Below are 12990 nucleotides of genomic sequence, written 5' to 3'. Positions count from 1 at the left end.
AGTCAAGGGCCAAAGAAATATCTGGAGCTGAGTAGGCTTTAATTTTAAAAAGTCCTTTATTGTAAAACCCACTCTGATTGCCTGGTCTACAGCGGCACTAAGGTAGACATGGACAGATAACATGGGTTTGCTCTGTACCTACCCTCCCCATACCTCCAGCACTCCACATTTGCAGCAGAGCCAAGGCTGGGTGACTTTTTTGGCTGTGTGTTTCTAGTGGCATGTGTCCCTTTCACACGTCCTGCCCAGCACACAGACCGCAGCAGCAGACCCTTCTCACACTCGACAGCGTCTTGCTTGTGTCTCCTCGTGCATCCCTTTTTTTTCTGATGGATGCATTCGCTCTACCCACTGCTTGCATCTCATCTGTCATTCAAGGTTCAATCTGAATGTTCAATTCCTTTACTAACTCCCTGCTCGCTCTCTCTCTCTCAGTGCGGCAAGACGATTTTCTCCATTTACCTATGGACAGGTGTTGCTTTGTCTAGTAATTGCACACCACTGTGCTTCAGCGACAGTCTGATTATGGGGGGCACTCTGGGTCAGGACCCCATTTTGATGCTTTCTTTTCTTTACTAACATAGCTATGCCTCTATTCTATGACATGTTCTTCATGAGCATCATCTCAGTTCATCTACTAAACAACTCAAAAGGCACACAGCGTTTTTCCTTCTAACTCACCTACGAAGCTGTCCTTCCAGAGGGCATAATAATCATCCAAGCCCAAGCAACTACTTTTAGACTTTTCCTTATCCAGTAAAACAGAGAGTCCCCAGAGCTACAATTGCTTCTCTGTGCCGCTTATCACTTTGTACTTCGTTGTGTAATTACCAATGACCTGAATTACTGTATGGGATGATTCTTGAAGCTGAATTTTATGCTTGTTCCTTTTTGTATCCTGATCTCTCACACAGTAAGGGTGTTCCAAAACTTCATGTTGAAAGACTGAAACAATTAGATATTTTCACGTATTCTTCTTTAAATGTTTTAATTTAATTCTTTTCATAGAGCATATTTTGATCATATTCTTTCCCTCCCCCAACTCCTCCCTACCCATTCCGTGCTCTTGCCCCACCTTTCTCACACTTGCACTCTCCCCTCCCTCTGAAGTATCAGGGAAATAACTTCAGAAATCAAAACAGACATACTTAAAAAAGAAAAGAAATAAGACAAAGAATACTCAAACAATACAAAAAATATATGCACACAAAACAAAACAAAACATGGAGCCTACTTTCTGTTTGCTTCTAGGCATGAGGCCTATCGTAGAGTGTGGTTGATGGACTCAGTGACAGTCTACTGAAGAAAACTGATTTTTCCCTTTTCCAGCAGGCTTCGATTACAGAGAGATTCTTGATTAGGAGTGGGACTTTGGGTCTACTTCCCTTTTCAGTGCCAGGGTATTGTCTTGTTTGAACTTGGGCAGGTCTTGTGCCTGCTCCCACCGTCTCTATGAGTTCACAAGTGCATCAGCCCTAGTGTGTCTGCGAGATGCTTTTCCTTGGAGTCATCCATCACCTCTGGCTCTCAGAATCTTCCTACCTCCTCTTTCTCATAGATCATTGAGCTTGAGAATAGGGTTTTGATAAACACAACCCGTTTATAGCTCTGACATGGAGGATTTCTGGAAATGGGAAAGGAATAGGTTTAACTGTTATTCAGGAGAAATGGAAAATACATCTTTGACCAAAAGAAGTGATAAACTCAAAGAATAAAATTAAAACATATGAGAATCTGTTATCCTGAGAATCTGAAAATGAGTTTTGACTCTCTGACTGAGAGAGCAAAGGCCTTTGTATTTGCATTGTTTTGTGTAGTATATGCAAAATTGAAGGCTAGACATCCATTTCTTAATGGAATAGATTGATTGGCTCTAACTTAAAAATAATATGAATGATGCAATGATCTATGCTAATGGTATTTTAATAATTTATGCAAAGTAAATAACTGCACTTTCTTTTCATTTGCATTCCCCTTGTTTACACTCATAGTACACCAGGCAGGCGCATTACTGATTGATTTCCGTCAGCATCCTCATCTTAGAATTGAAGGAGTCTTATTATTGAAGAGAAGGTGCTGAAGATAAGCTGTCTTATCAGGAGACTAATGACTTTCTTTATCTTTAACAAGCTGCCTTATCTTTACCACTCTGCCTTAGAAACCAGGGGACAGCTTTGAGTACACGATGCACTTTCCACCTTCAAGTCTTGAAGTGAGCTAAGGAGGATATGCCCTTTCCAAAGAATGTCCTATGCAATATGTATGAGGAAGATGGACCTGGGAGAAGCCCACCTATAAAATGAAGGGACCTTTTGTTCTGGATAATTATCTCCATCATCCTTGTTCTATCCCTATATGTACCTTGGATCCTAAAGAGAATTAAAATTTCTCCAGACACAGAATACTAAAGATGAGTAGAACACTTTGGTTGATTAACAGTTTTTGATCATGTTCTCTCGACTTCATTTGAACATTTCCCCCCTCAAAGCCTCCTGATCACAAAGTATATTCCCAATATTGTAAAGACTGTCCAATTCTCAGTCACCCAAGAGGAGTTCATTGTGTCTACTTCAAACACATATGCATTGTTGTGGCAAATAGATACAACCACCCTGATAGATAGAATTCCATGCTGATTGTTGGTTGTGTTTTACTTGGATAGCAGCCCAACAGAATCACTAATTAGTGATTTACTATATACATATTTACTTACCTCAACACAGAGTACTTTTAATATCTTCACTTACTGCTTTTATGACTGGTGTGTGTTGTGTGTGTGTGTGTGTGTCTGTGTGTGTGTGTGTGTTTGTATGTATGTGCATGTGCTTACTATGACGAAATATGTCTGTAAAGCAACTTAAAGGATAAGAGATTTATGCTGAATGCGACACTCAAAAGTTCTGGCCCACGAGTCCATGGCTCAGATGATTCCATGTCCCCGGACCTGTTGTGTGGCTGAAGCACAGTGAGAAGCATGTGACCAAGGCCGTTCACCTGGCAGTGGTCAGAAGACAAAGAGGAAAGACAGCAGAGAGACGCAGCCAAGCAACAACTTTCAAATACGCATCTTAAATAACTTACAACACTGAAGGTTCTATTTAGCAATAGCTCATTGAGTATGATCATCTTGGTAGATTAATTTACTGACAAGATTTTCCCCTTTATAATTCAGTCATTTCTGTGATTGGATGCACCAGCTGGGGACCAGGATTTCAACACATGAGGTTTCTTTTTTTGGGGGGAGGGGGGAATACTTTGTATTAAAACCACAACAGTAGCACTTTCATTTAAGTTCTGTTCATAATGAGATCTTCATGATTAACCTTTATGAGCTCTCCCAAGGGCACCACAAAAGACACCAAGTTTTAGATTGGTGAATTACTCTGACATTTCCTAAGAGTCGTATGTCCTAAATTGTAATGGGTGCCTTAGATTTCTATATACCTGGGCCTCATTTAAGAGTCTCCTGACTCTAATTAGGGAGTTCAAGTGTTTCCTAGAGCCAACAAAATGAACATCAAATTCCTCTCCCCACATTCATGGTAAATTCTTACTTTTCTTTCTACCCATTCCAACATCAAGATGGCACCTATTAGACCGTTCTCCCCTCAAACCTTCACACACTGTTCTCATTGGGACTGTGTCATACTGGAGCCATAGCTCAGCTTCTCTACGGTATTTCCCTGCTGTGGTCCAGCAGAACTGATTTCTATGTCCTCCAAATGTCAATACTGTGCTGTCTCTGTTTTGAAAGACTTTATTAAATTATTTTTAATTTTGCTACACATCTGATCTTCCTAACTAAGGGAGATTAGTTAAAACTGGTGTCATTCCTTATCTTTGAGTTCAGTGAAGCTCCCAGGGAAAACTCTGACTATGGCTCAGAACAGACAGAGGTTGAGTTGTCCATTCCTGAAATTCAGCAAAGCTGTGCACACCGTTTGGTTTGTGTAAACGCTGGGTAAGATTATCAGGACTGTTGCTCACAAAATTTTCTCAGAGATGAAATACACAGCCAATGATATGTTAAGATAAGTGGCTGAGAGAACTTCGCAATTTTAATTGAAAAACATATTTCACTCAGCTTAGCATTCAAAAATGTTTAGCTCCATCTCCATAACTAAGCATGCTGTCTGCCCCAACTCTCTCCCAAATACTCACTCTCTAATGTGACACTTGCTACCTGGCATCATTGGGATTTTATCACTTTTCCCAGTAGCTATTTGAGGGCTGCACCTTTTGGTGACAAGATTGGAAGAAGATCTAAACAAGTGCCTTCTCATTGAATGGCATGATCACAATCGCAGAGACTAATCTTCCGTTCCCCCTAGTAGATTATAGGACCATATATTCCTTCTGTAAATTTAGCCACACGAACTTACCCATCTTTCTGTTCTTGTCATAATGGCCTCCAGTGGAATCTTCTCTATATGATCAGATGCAGGTGTGAGGTTAGGAGTAGAGGTGAGTGCTACAAAAATTACAGGACTGGGAGAGTTCAGGAAAGGCTGGAGAGCAATAACTGCGATTTTACTGTCATGGCAGAGCACTTGCCAGTATCCAATCCTGTAGCTAGACTTGAGGGAAATATACTACCATGCTTCACTGAATCCTTGGCTCACATCCTGCAAAAACCTAGAATACCCTTAATCTTTTTCATAGGTCTCTACTTAGCTTTGAACAATCCACAGTAGACGACGTCATCAGTAAAACCAGTTGACTTCGGTCCTAGTTGTCTCGAAAGTATTGTTTCACCCCCCCCCATATTTCTCTCCTCTCCTATATTATATTATATTATACAGATTTAGCTGTACCATTTTCAGGAAATCTATCAACAAAATTACTCCATCACATGTGACTTGAAGATATACTTTCACTATGAGGCATGTTGGTGTTTTATAACATTCTATCAAGGGAATCAAATTAGAGAAATGTATATCTAAATACTATGTCTGAGTTGTCTCTATAGGATACCTTAATGTCTCACCCAGTCATGAACAACTGATAGATAAAATGTAAAGAGATAATACCTTATGGAAATAGGAAGGACTATTAGAGATAAACATACCCGTGTCTCTCAGTGTGAAAATGAGAAAGCTGAAGTTCAAACAGGCTAACTGATTTTTTAACATCATATAATAACAAGATAGCAAGTCAGGACTCCCAATTTCTAAGCCTGTTGTTCCTCTGGTTCCCTTTAGTTCTGTTTAAGGAAGAAGCTTCAGCAATTGGTGCTCATTCAATGCAAGCTGAGTGAGCTCCCAGGTTTAAACTCCACTGAAATGACTGGTTCCATTACTGTGAAATTCTGGCCATTACAGGTAGGTCTCTAATATTCTTAATAGTCACAAGATGCAGAAACCTGATGACTCTCGTTCTTTTCAGAGATGACTCTCGTTTCTTTTTTCTCACTGTGGTATCACAGCTAATTCTAGGTAATTTGATTTCTGTATCCCCACACCTTTAAGTCGTCCTCCCCCTTCTCTTCTTCCTCTTCTTTCTCCCTCTTCATCTCTCCTCCTCATTCTTCTTGTCCACAGATCAAGCATTTTCATTTCTTTAGTTCATTGTGGGAGTGGGGGGAGGAAGAATAAAATGTAATGTCATGGTTTTTCTAATAAAAGTTTATTAATTTATAAAAGTTTCCATTTCCGCCCCTCCTCCCAACACCCTCCCACTCCCCCCACTCCCTCTTCTCCTCCCTCTCCATCCCTAAGAGCAGTCAGGGTTTCTTGCCCTGTGGGAAGTTCAAGTTCCTCCCCCCTCCCTCCAGGTCCAGGAAGGTGAGCATCCAAACAGACTGGATCCCAAAAATCCAGTATATGCAGAGGAAACAAGTCCCAGTGTCATTGTCAATGGCTTTTCAGAAAGACCCCATGCCAGCCACATTCAGAGAATCCGGCCACATTCAGAGAATCTGGTTGGATCATGTGCTCGTTCAGTCCCAGTCCAATTGGCCTTGGTGAACTCTCATTAGATCAGTCCCCTTGTATCAGTGGGTGAACGCACTCCTCACAGTCCTGCCTTTCTTGTTCATGTTCTCCCTCCTTCTGCTCCTCATTTAGACCTTGGGGGCTCAGCCCAGTGCTCCAATGTGAGTCTCTGTCTCAATCTCCATCCATCAGTGGGTGAAGGTTCCCTCTGGTCTTGCCTTTTTTGCTCACGTTCTCTTTCCTTCTGCTTCTCGTTTGGACCTAGGGAGTTATGTCCAGTGTTCCAATGTGGGTCTCTGTCTCTATCTCCATCCATCGACAGATGAAGGTTCTATGGTGATATGCAAAATATTCATCAGTATGGTTATGGGCCAAGGCCGTTTCAGGCATCCTCTCCTCTGTCTAGAGAACAATCTGGGGATCTCTCCTTGGACCTGGGATCCCCTTTATAATCAAGTCTCTTGTAAACCCTAAAATGACTCCCTTAGTTGAGATATATACTTCCCTGATCCCATATCCATCCTTCCTTCCTCTTTCAAGACCCAGCAATTCCACTCTTGGGAATATACCCAAGAGATGCCCTATCATACCACAAAAGCATTTATTCAACTATGTTCATAGCAGCACTATTTGTAATAGCCAGAACCTGGAAACAATCTAGGTGCCCCTCAATAGAAGAATGGTTAAAAAAGGTGTGGAACATATATATATTAGAGTTTTACTCAGCAGTAAAAAACAATGACATCTTGAGTTTTGCATGCAAATGGATGGACATAGAAAACGCTTTACTGAGTGAGGTAACCCAGAACAAAAAGAGGAATATGGTATGTATTCACTCATAAGTGGATTCTAGCCATAATTAAAGGTTTTTGAGCCTATTATTCGTGATCCTAGAGAAGCTAAATAAGGTGAACCTGAAGAAAATCATGTAGTTATCCTCCTGGAGATTGGAAGTAGACAAGAGTGCCAGGCAACCTCGGGTGCTTGGGGGCTTGGGAGGGTTGTTGGAAGGGGAGAGGGTTAGAGAGAAGGGATTAAGGGAGGAATGGGGAAAGCTCAGGGGATTGGGATGGGGGGAGGGAGGAAGGATAATGCCATGGTTTTTAAATTTTTTACTTTATGTAAAAATTTTACAAGTCTTGACTAATGATTTCCACGGACCAAGTACATCCCCACTTCTTTATCTCTCTCTGATTATTCTGAGGTTGAAATTGGAGATTTGAGGTTCTCCCTGTTATTTTAGAGAAGAGAGGCTGCATGGATTTGACATTGAAGCAGATTCATCCTTCCCTTGAGTGTTCCTATCAGTACATCCCCACTTCCGTGAGGGGCAACAAAGGCCTTGCAGTCAGCATCGTGACTTTCTTGGTTGTTGCAGCATAAGTCCAAGAATAAAAGAATTGGACAAACTAGGTTCAATTAACAGCTTTAAGCCCATCCTTAAGGGACAAACAATCTCAAGGGTTTGGGAATTATACCAGTGGGTTTATGAAATATCTCGCTAATCATTTGAAGGGAGTTTTGGAGACAATTGGAGAAGTCAGAAAATAATATTTGCCTATGCAATTCAAGATGGCAACACTTTGTTTGCAATTTAAATCTGGACCACCAAGCTTCATTTCTGCGTACCCAAAGGTCATGTTCTTAAACTTTATTCTCTTGAGGAGTCTAACTTAGCCAAGGCACAAGAAGAAATCGTGAGGGCTGGTGGACCTGAAAAAAGATGGGAGTAAATCACACACAGCACAAACCATTCTAGAACCTGAGACGCCTGTCAGTAAAACACAGACAGGAAAATTAAGGTCTGAAATCCTGGATCAAAGGGGAAAAGAATAGAGCAGAAGGTGGTGCCTCCCCTCCCTCCTCTCACAGGTTTGATGATGGCCACTGTTTTCCTTTGGTTTGCAATGAAGCAAAAGCTTCACTTTATTTGCGAATGATGTTGCCTAAGAAAGCTTTCAGGAACCAAGGAGAGAAGGTAGGGAGAAAAAACCAGATGTGCTAACTGACAGAGTAATGGCTGTGAACACGTGTTCAGCATCTTCTAGAAAGGTGTTCGCCATCACAGGTTCCACAAAGACGGCCTTCTGCTCCGACCCCTCTACGCTGTCTCCGTCCTGCAAACCTTCTCCCCACTTGCCGCTCCTCTCAGAACCTCACACCTGCATAAACCGCTCTCCGGCCACCTTTGGGAAAGCCAGAAGGGACCCAGTACACCTGCCTGCCATCAGAATGTGGCTTCTCTGGCTAGCTAGCTAGCTCCTGTGATTTACATCACAGATGGGAGTGCCTCAGACCCTGGCTGTAGGAGGGCCTGTAAATTAGAAGGCTGTGTTTTCTTCATGCAGCGGCTGTAATTACAAAAACTGTTTCAGGGGCATTTTGCTGTTTAACATTGCTCTTCCAAGTCTGTTTACAGTGTTTCTCAGTACTGCATTTGACACCAGCTATGTGGAGAGCGAAGCAAGCATAGAACAAAGCTCTCCACGCCGGCTGGTCAAGGGGACGCTCTGAGCAGCCTGGGCCTGAGTTGTCCAGCTCCTCACACTGCGGTCCTCCCTCTTCCGTTCGTTCTGTCTCACTGTATATTTTCTTTTCTTCTCACCCCACTCCACCCTGAAAAGTGTGCATTTAGGAGAGATAAGCAGACAGTGGGGAGAAGGGAAGTTGGGGAGATGAGAGATGCTCATCTGTAAGTTAGATGGTACCGCAGAGGTCAGTTCGGACTTGCCAGGCTTCCTCCTCGGCTCTAAATAAATAGGACAAGACCTGTCCTTTTCCCTAGGGAAAAACAGAGCTGACTGGTTTTGAATGTGAATTACACCATGGCCATTTTAAAGTGTGATCCACGCCTGATAAAACTATAGGAACATAGAGGAGGTAGTAGATCCTGCTGCAATACACCGGAAGGGCTCTGAGCTTGAGTCTGAAGGGCCTCCTTCAGCGGGCTGTATGCTCTGCGGAGATGGAGAAGGAAGCAGAGGAAGAGGAAACAAAGCTCAGCTATATGGATTGAGAACTGGAAAGCAGATTGCTGTTTTTAATTGAATTTTATTTTTAATTGAGAAATGTGTATCATAAGCTGTAAGAACTGAACGCTCTTCTCATTTTGCTCCACACCAGAGTTTCCTAACAAAATTTAGGCAGAAGTCTGGTATGGTGGCGCAAACCTATGAAGCCAGTGACCAGGAGGTTGAGGCAGGAAGATCTTAAGTTCAAGGCCAGGCTAGGTTGGGATTCTATATAAAAAGTAATAACAAAATAAATCCAATTACATCTGTGTGGGTTAGGTGGCCATTGTCTAGGACATTCTGTCTGGTGTGCCTATTTGTCATCACCAGACAGTGGTGTCTGGTGGGTGTCCACTGGAATTCTCAGGTCCTCGTGTTGAAACAAAACATCAGACAGACTCATGACAAAGAGCAGAAACAGAGGAAGTTTATTGAGAAAGACACTTCCAAAGGAGGAAGCAACCGGACCTAGGGGGACAGTCAGAACTCAGCAGAGCCTCTGTCCAGCAGGCCTTATAGGTTCCTCGTGGGAGGAAGCCTCTTTCCTGCATCTTCCATCTGTTGCCGGCCACCCTGGGGAGGAAGGTTTTCTGGTCATTCTCTCTGTTCTTTTCTTTTTTCATATTCTAATTTTGTCCTTGCTCTCAGCTTTGTTGTCCTGCCTCATGTCCCACAGCCACTGTCCTCCCCCTCACTATACCTTCTCAACTCTCCAAAGGCCCCCAGAGTGTGTTAATAGAGAACCGACAATGTTGTCAGTACAGGGCTCATTTTTACGTCACGCCAAGGCAATTAATTGTTATGCATTAATGAGACTACAGTCACATTTTAATTGTTTATAGTGTTAAGGGAAATAAAACATTGGCATGTGAACACGTAACCTTCCAATAAGATCATGAATAGCTACTGATACTTCCCTAAAGTGAGGCTGTGCATGTTTTGGTAGACTAATCCATAATAAACCAAAACACATCCCGGAGAACTTTCCAGGGAACACTTTCTAGAGAGAGCTTGTTTAACTTGAATATAAATTTGACAACCTACTATCTTCCAAAGACCCGGCAGCAACTGAATGTCCCTGTCCATTAGGATGACATCAGTTCACCTTCCAGCAGGCAAGGTAGTTTTGGTGGGAGATCACATACAACTGTAAAAGAAATGCATTGTCTATTAAACGTCATTAGTGTGCCACAAATGTATTGGATAGTTTCAAAACCAAGTGACATAGATTCACATATTTCCACAAACCTCAGAATGTTTTAGAGAGTCATTTTCCCAAAGCTACACAGTTGATTCCAGGTCAGGGCTCTTAGTTTTCCCTGAAGGTAGTGGATGTTATTCACTGACACTCCCATTGTCCACTCAGAGAGTGTGGGTGGCTATCGTCTGTGAATGGAAGATGCCAAGGAATTCAGATAAAATAATGTTGAAGCTCTCTGACAAAGTGGTCACTTTTCAGTGGTCAAATGATCTTCATGACCCGTGGAAGATCAGCCATTGACCCTTTCATGGTCACCATCTGTCTCTTGATCTTTTGTATTCGCAAGTTGTCCTCTTTGCAGTGATTTTGGTACCTGCTCTCCAAATTTATTTACAGCTACTCTTTTTAAGAATCACAAAGTGACTGGGAATAAACAAGCTTCAGTTCTAATTGCTTCCTTCCCAGTGATGATCCATTGTAAACATGGGCAGGAGTTTTTTGTGAACTTTAGGAGTCATGGAAAGGGAAGAAAATGGGGTGACAGGAAACTGGAATCCTGTTCCCTTGGCCTCCAAAACCTGCCTGGGTCATCTGGTGAGCTCTGGTGAAGGAATCATCTCTGTGTGTTCTGTTTGTAGTTTCCTGGCTTCTGGACTGAGAGACCACCTGCCTACAATGTGTTTTGTGGGGGCCCAAGTGGCAGTGTGCTAATGGAGCTCTTTCGGGACCCACACAGGAGACTCTGGACCTCATCAGTCTCAGAAGGAGGCTCCCTTGCCCATTCCGTGAAGCCATTCTCTGATTTAGGCCTTACAGCCACAGCATGCAACATTCAAATGCTTTCATTTACTAAATGTAAATTTAAGGTTGCCATATCTGGGGAGCAAGTTTGAAACCTTTGGTGTTCACCGTCAGTGAACTAAGAAGCATCAGGGAGTCTGGGTACAGAAAGGGAGAGACGGCATTACACCCTGGTATTGACTGCACAGGGGCTGTGTGGGCTCTTTAACAACATCCCCGTGCCGTGGCTTTATGTCTGATCAGTCCAGATGTAGGTCTGCTCCTCTTCCTGTGATGGAAATAGCTTGAATCACACACACATGTCAGCACCGTCTGATGGCACCATCTGAAGGGGATTCATTAAGTAGCCCAGTTCCTCTGTCGGTTTCCTAGTCTGTGATGCTTCAGAACTCGAAGGTTAAGTAGTTTTGTGCATTGAAAACTCTCAGAGGAGCACCTGGTAGACGGTAGGCCCTTGATGGCCATCTGCAATTGGAAGAGTTGAAGGGTCAGTAGAGAAACACCCACTTCTTTTGCTCCTCAGGAGTCAGACATTTATTATACTTATGTTACTGGCAGTTACTGAGGTCAAAGTATTTACTCCAAATCAACCTAAATAATCTCACCAGGGATTAGTACCTATTCATTTTATTGATATCTTTTATTAAGAAGAATGTGGAATGGTAGTGATATTTTAGCTGTGTTCCACTCTCTTCTCACAGAGGTTCCAACAGGCTTAATCTTACAGCAACGTTGCCGCAGAGTCAATGAAACAGCATAGTTTTGAGGGGTTAAATAGTTCAAGCAGGAGGAGGGATCCTCTAAGGGAGATTCCAATGTGCTTTACTGAAAGGCAACAGAGCAATGCTGGTCCGCATCCCCACTGACAGTGCTCGCTGTGTGTCTGGCCACAGTCATTCCAGAGTGCTGTGTGTTTGAAATGATCCTTCATGTTGAGAGGTTTGTTTTTTGTTCCATTTCTAGCCATCTAAACAAGGACATAAATTCTCCAGAATGTTCTTCCTGCCTGAGCAATAATGTGACATAGCCATACCAGACACACACATCCTGCTCATCAGCAAAGAGATTCTAGCACTTAATGAATCCTTCAGTCCACTAATGATGCCTGGATGCTACTGGCGCTATTATCCTAGATTGCATCTGATATTTGTGTCTTCATCTCCCATTGCTGGCATTCATCAGCTTCCTGTGCACACAGGAGGCCTGCTTATCAGTTATGTACAGGCTGCTCTGGGACACTTTCATGGACAGGACCTTTCAGAGCTGAGGTATCTAATAGTCTAATCATTAGGAATTTTGTAGACATTAATTAAAACTCTGAAATTTTTAAAAAAAATAGTTTTCAATCACTGTAGCCATAGTTCCTCTGTTCTGAAGCCATGGTGATCAGTGGGTACTCAATTAGATGATACTCAGCAAATTGGAACTCACCTGCATTAGGAAAGGTCTCTAGAGGGATAGAACAAACAGAATATACAGAGAGAATAATGAGAATAATTAGATTTATTAGAGTGGCTCACAGTTTGTGAGCCCAACAATGACTGTCTACCAACAGAAAGTTCAAGAATCCAGTAGTTATTCAGTCCACAAGACTAGATGTCTCGGCTGGTCCTCAGTATATGCTGGAATCTCGAAGAAGCAGGGTCTAATGCTAGTGAAGGGATGAACCCGCCAGTGAGAGTGAAGGCAAGCAGGCAAAGAACAAAGGCTGTTTCCTTCCATGTCCTCTACATAGGCTGCCAGCAAAAGATGTGGCCCAGATGAAAGGTGGATCGTCCTGCCTCAAAAGATCTGGATTAAAGGTAGGTCTTCTCACTTCAAATGATTCAACTAAGAGGAATTCCTTATGGGTGTATCCAACTGCTTCGTTTTTTGTTATTTCCAGATGTAGCCAAGTTCACAACTTAGACAAGCATCACACCACCATTATTTAACAGACAGTAGTGGTCACAGGGTTGAGGTGAGAAAAGTGGTCCATCAGAGAGCAGTGTGTCCTGGCTCACAATATGAAAATACAGGTCTATAGAACATAGTTTATGAGAGC

At 42.6% G+C, this 12990-nt stretch overlaps 1 protein-coding gene across 1 annotated transcript in view; it reads left to right on the top strand.

Moving 5' to 3' along the window:
* Sema6d (semaphorin 6D) overlaps positions 1-12990 on the top strand; it is a 574281-nt gene that overhangs the window by 136287 nt on the left and 425004 nt on the right. The window lies entirely within an intron of this gene.

Source organism: Myodes glareolus, chromosome 10 (genome assembly GCF_982192425.1).
Source record: "Myodes glareolus chromosome 10, mMyoGla1.1, whole genome shotgun sequence".
Lineage (NCBI taxonomy): Eukaryota > Metazoa > Chordata > Mammalia > Rodentia > Cricetidae > Myodes > Myodes glareolus.
Note: the sequence above shows the minus strand (reverse complement) of the source record. Positions and strands in the feature narration are given on the sequence as shown.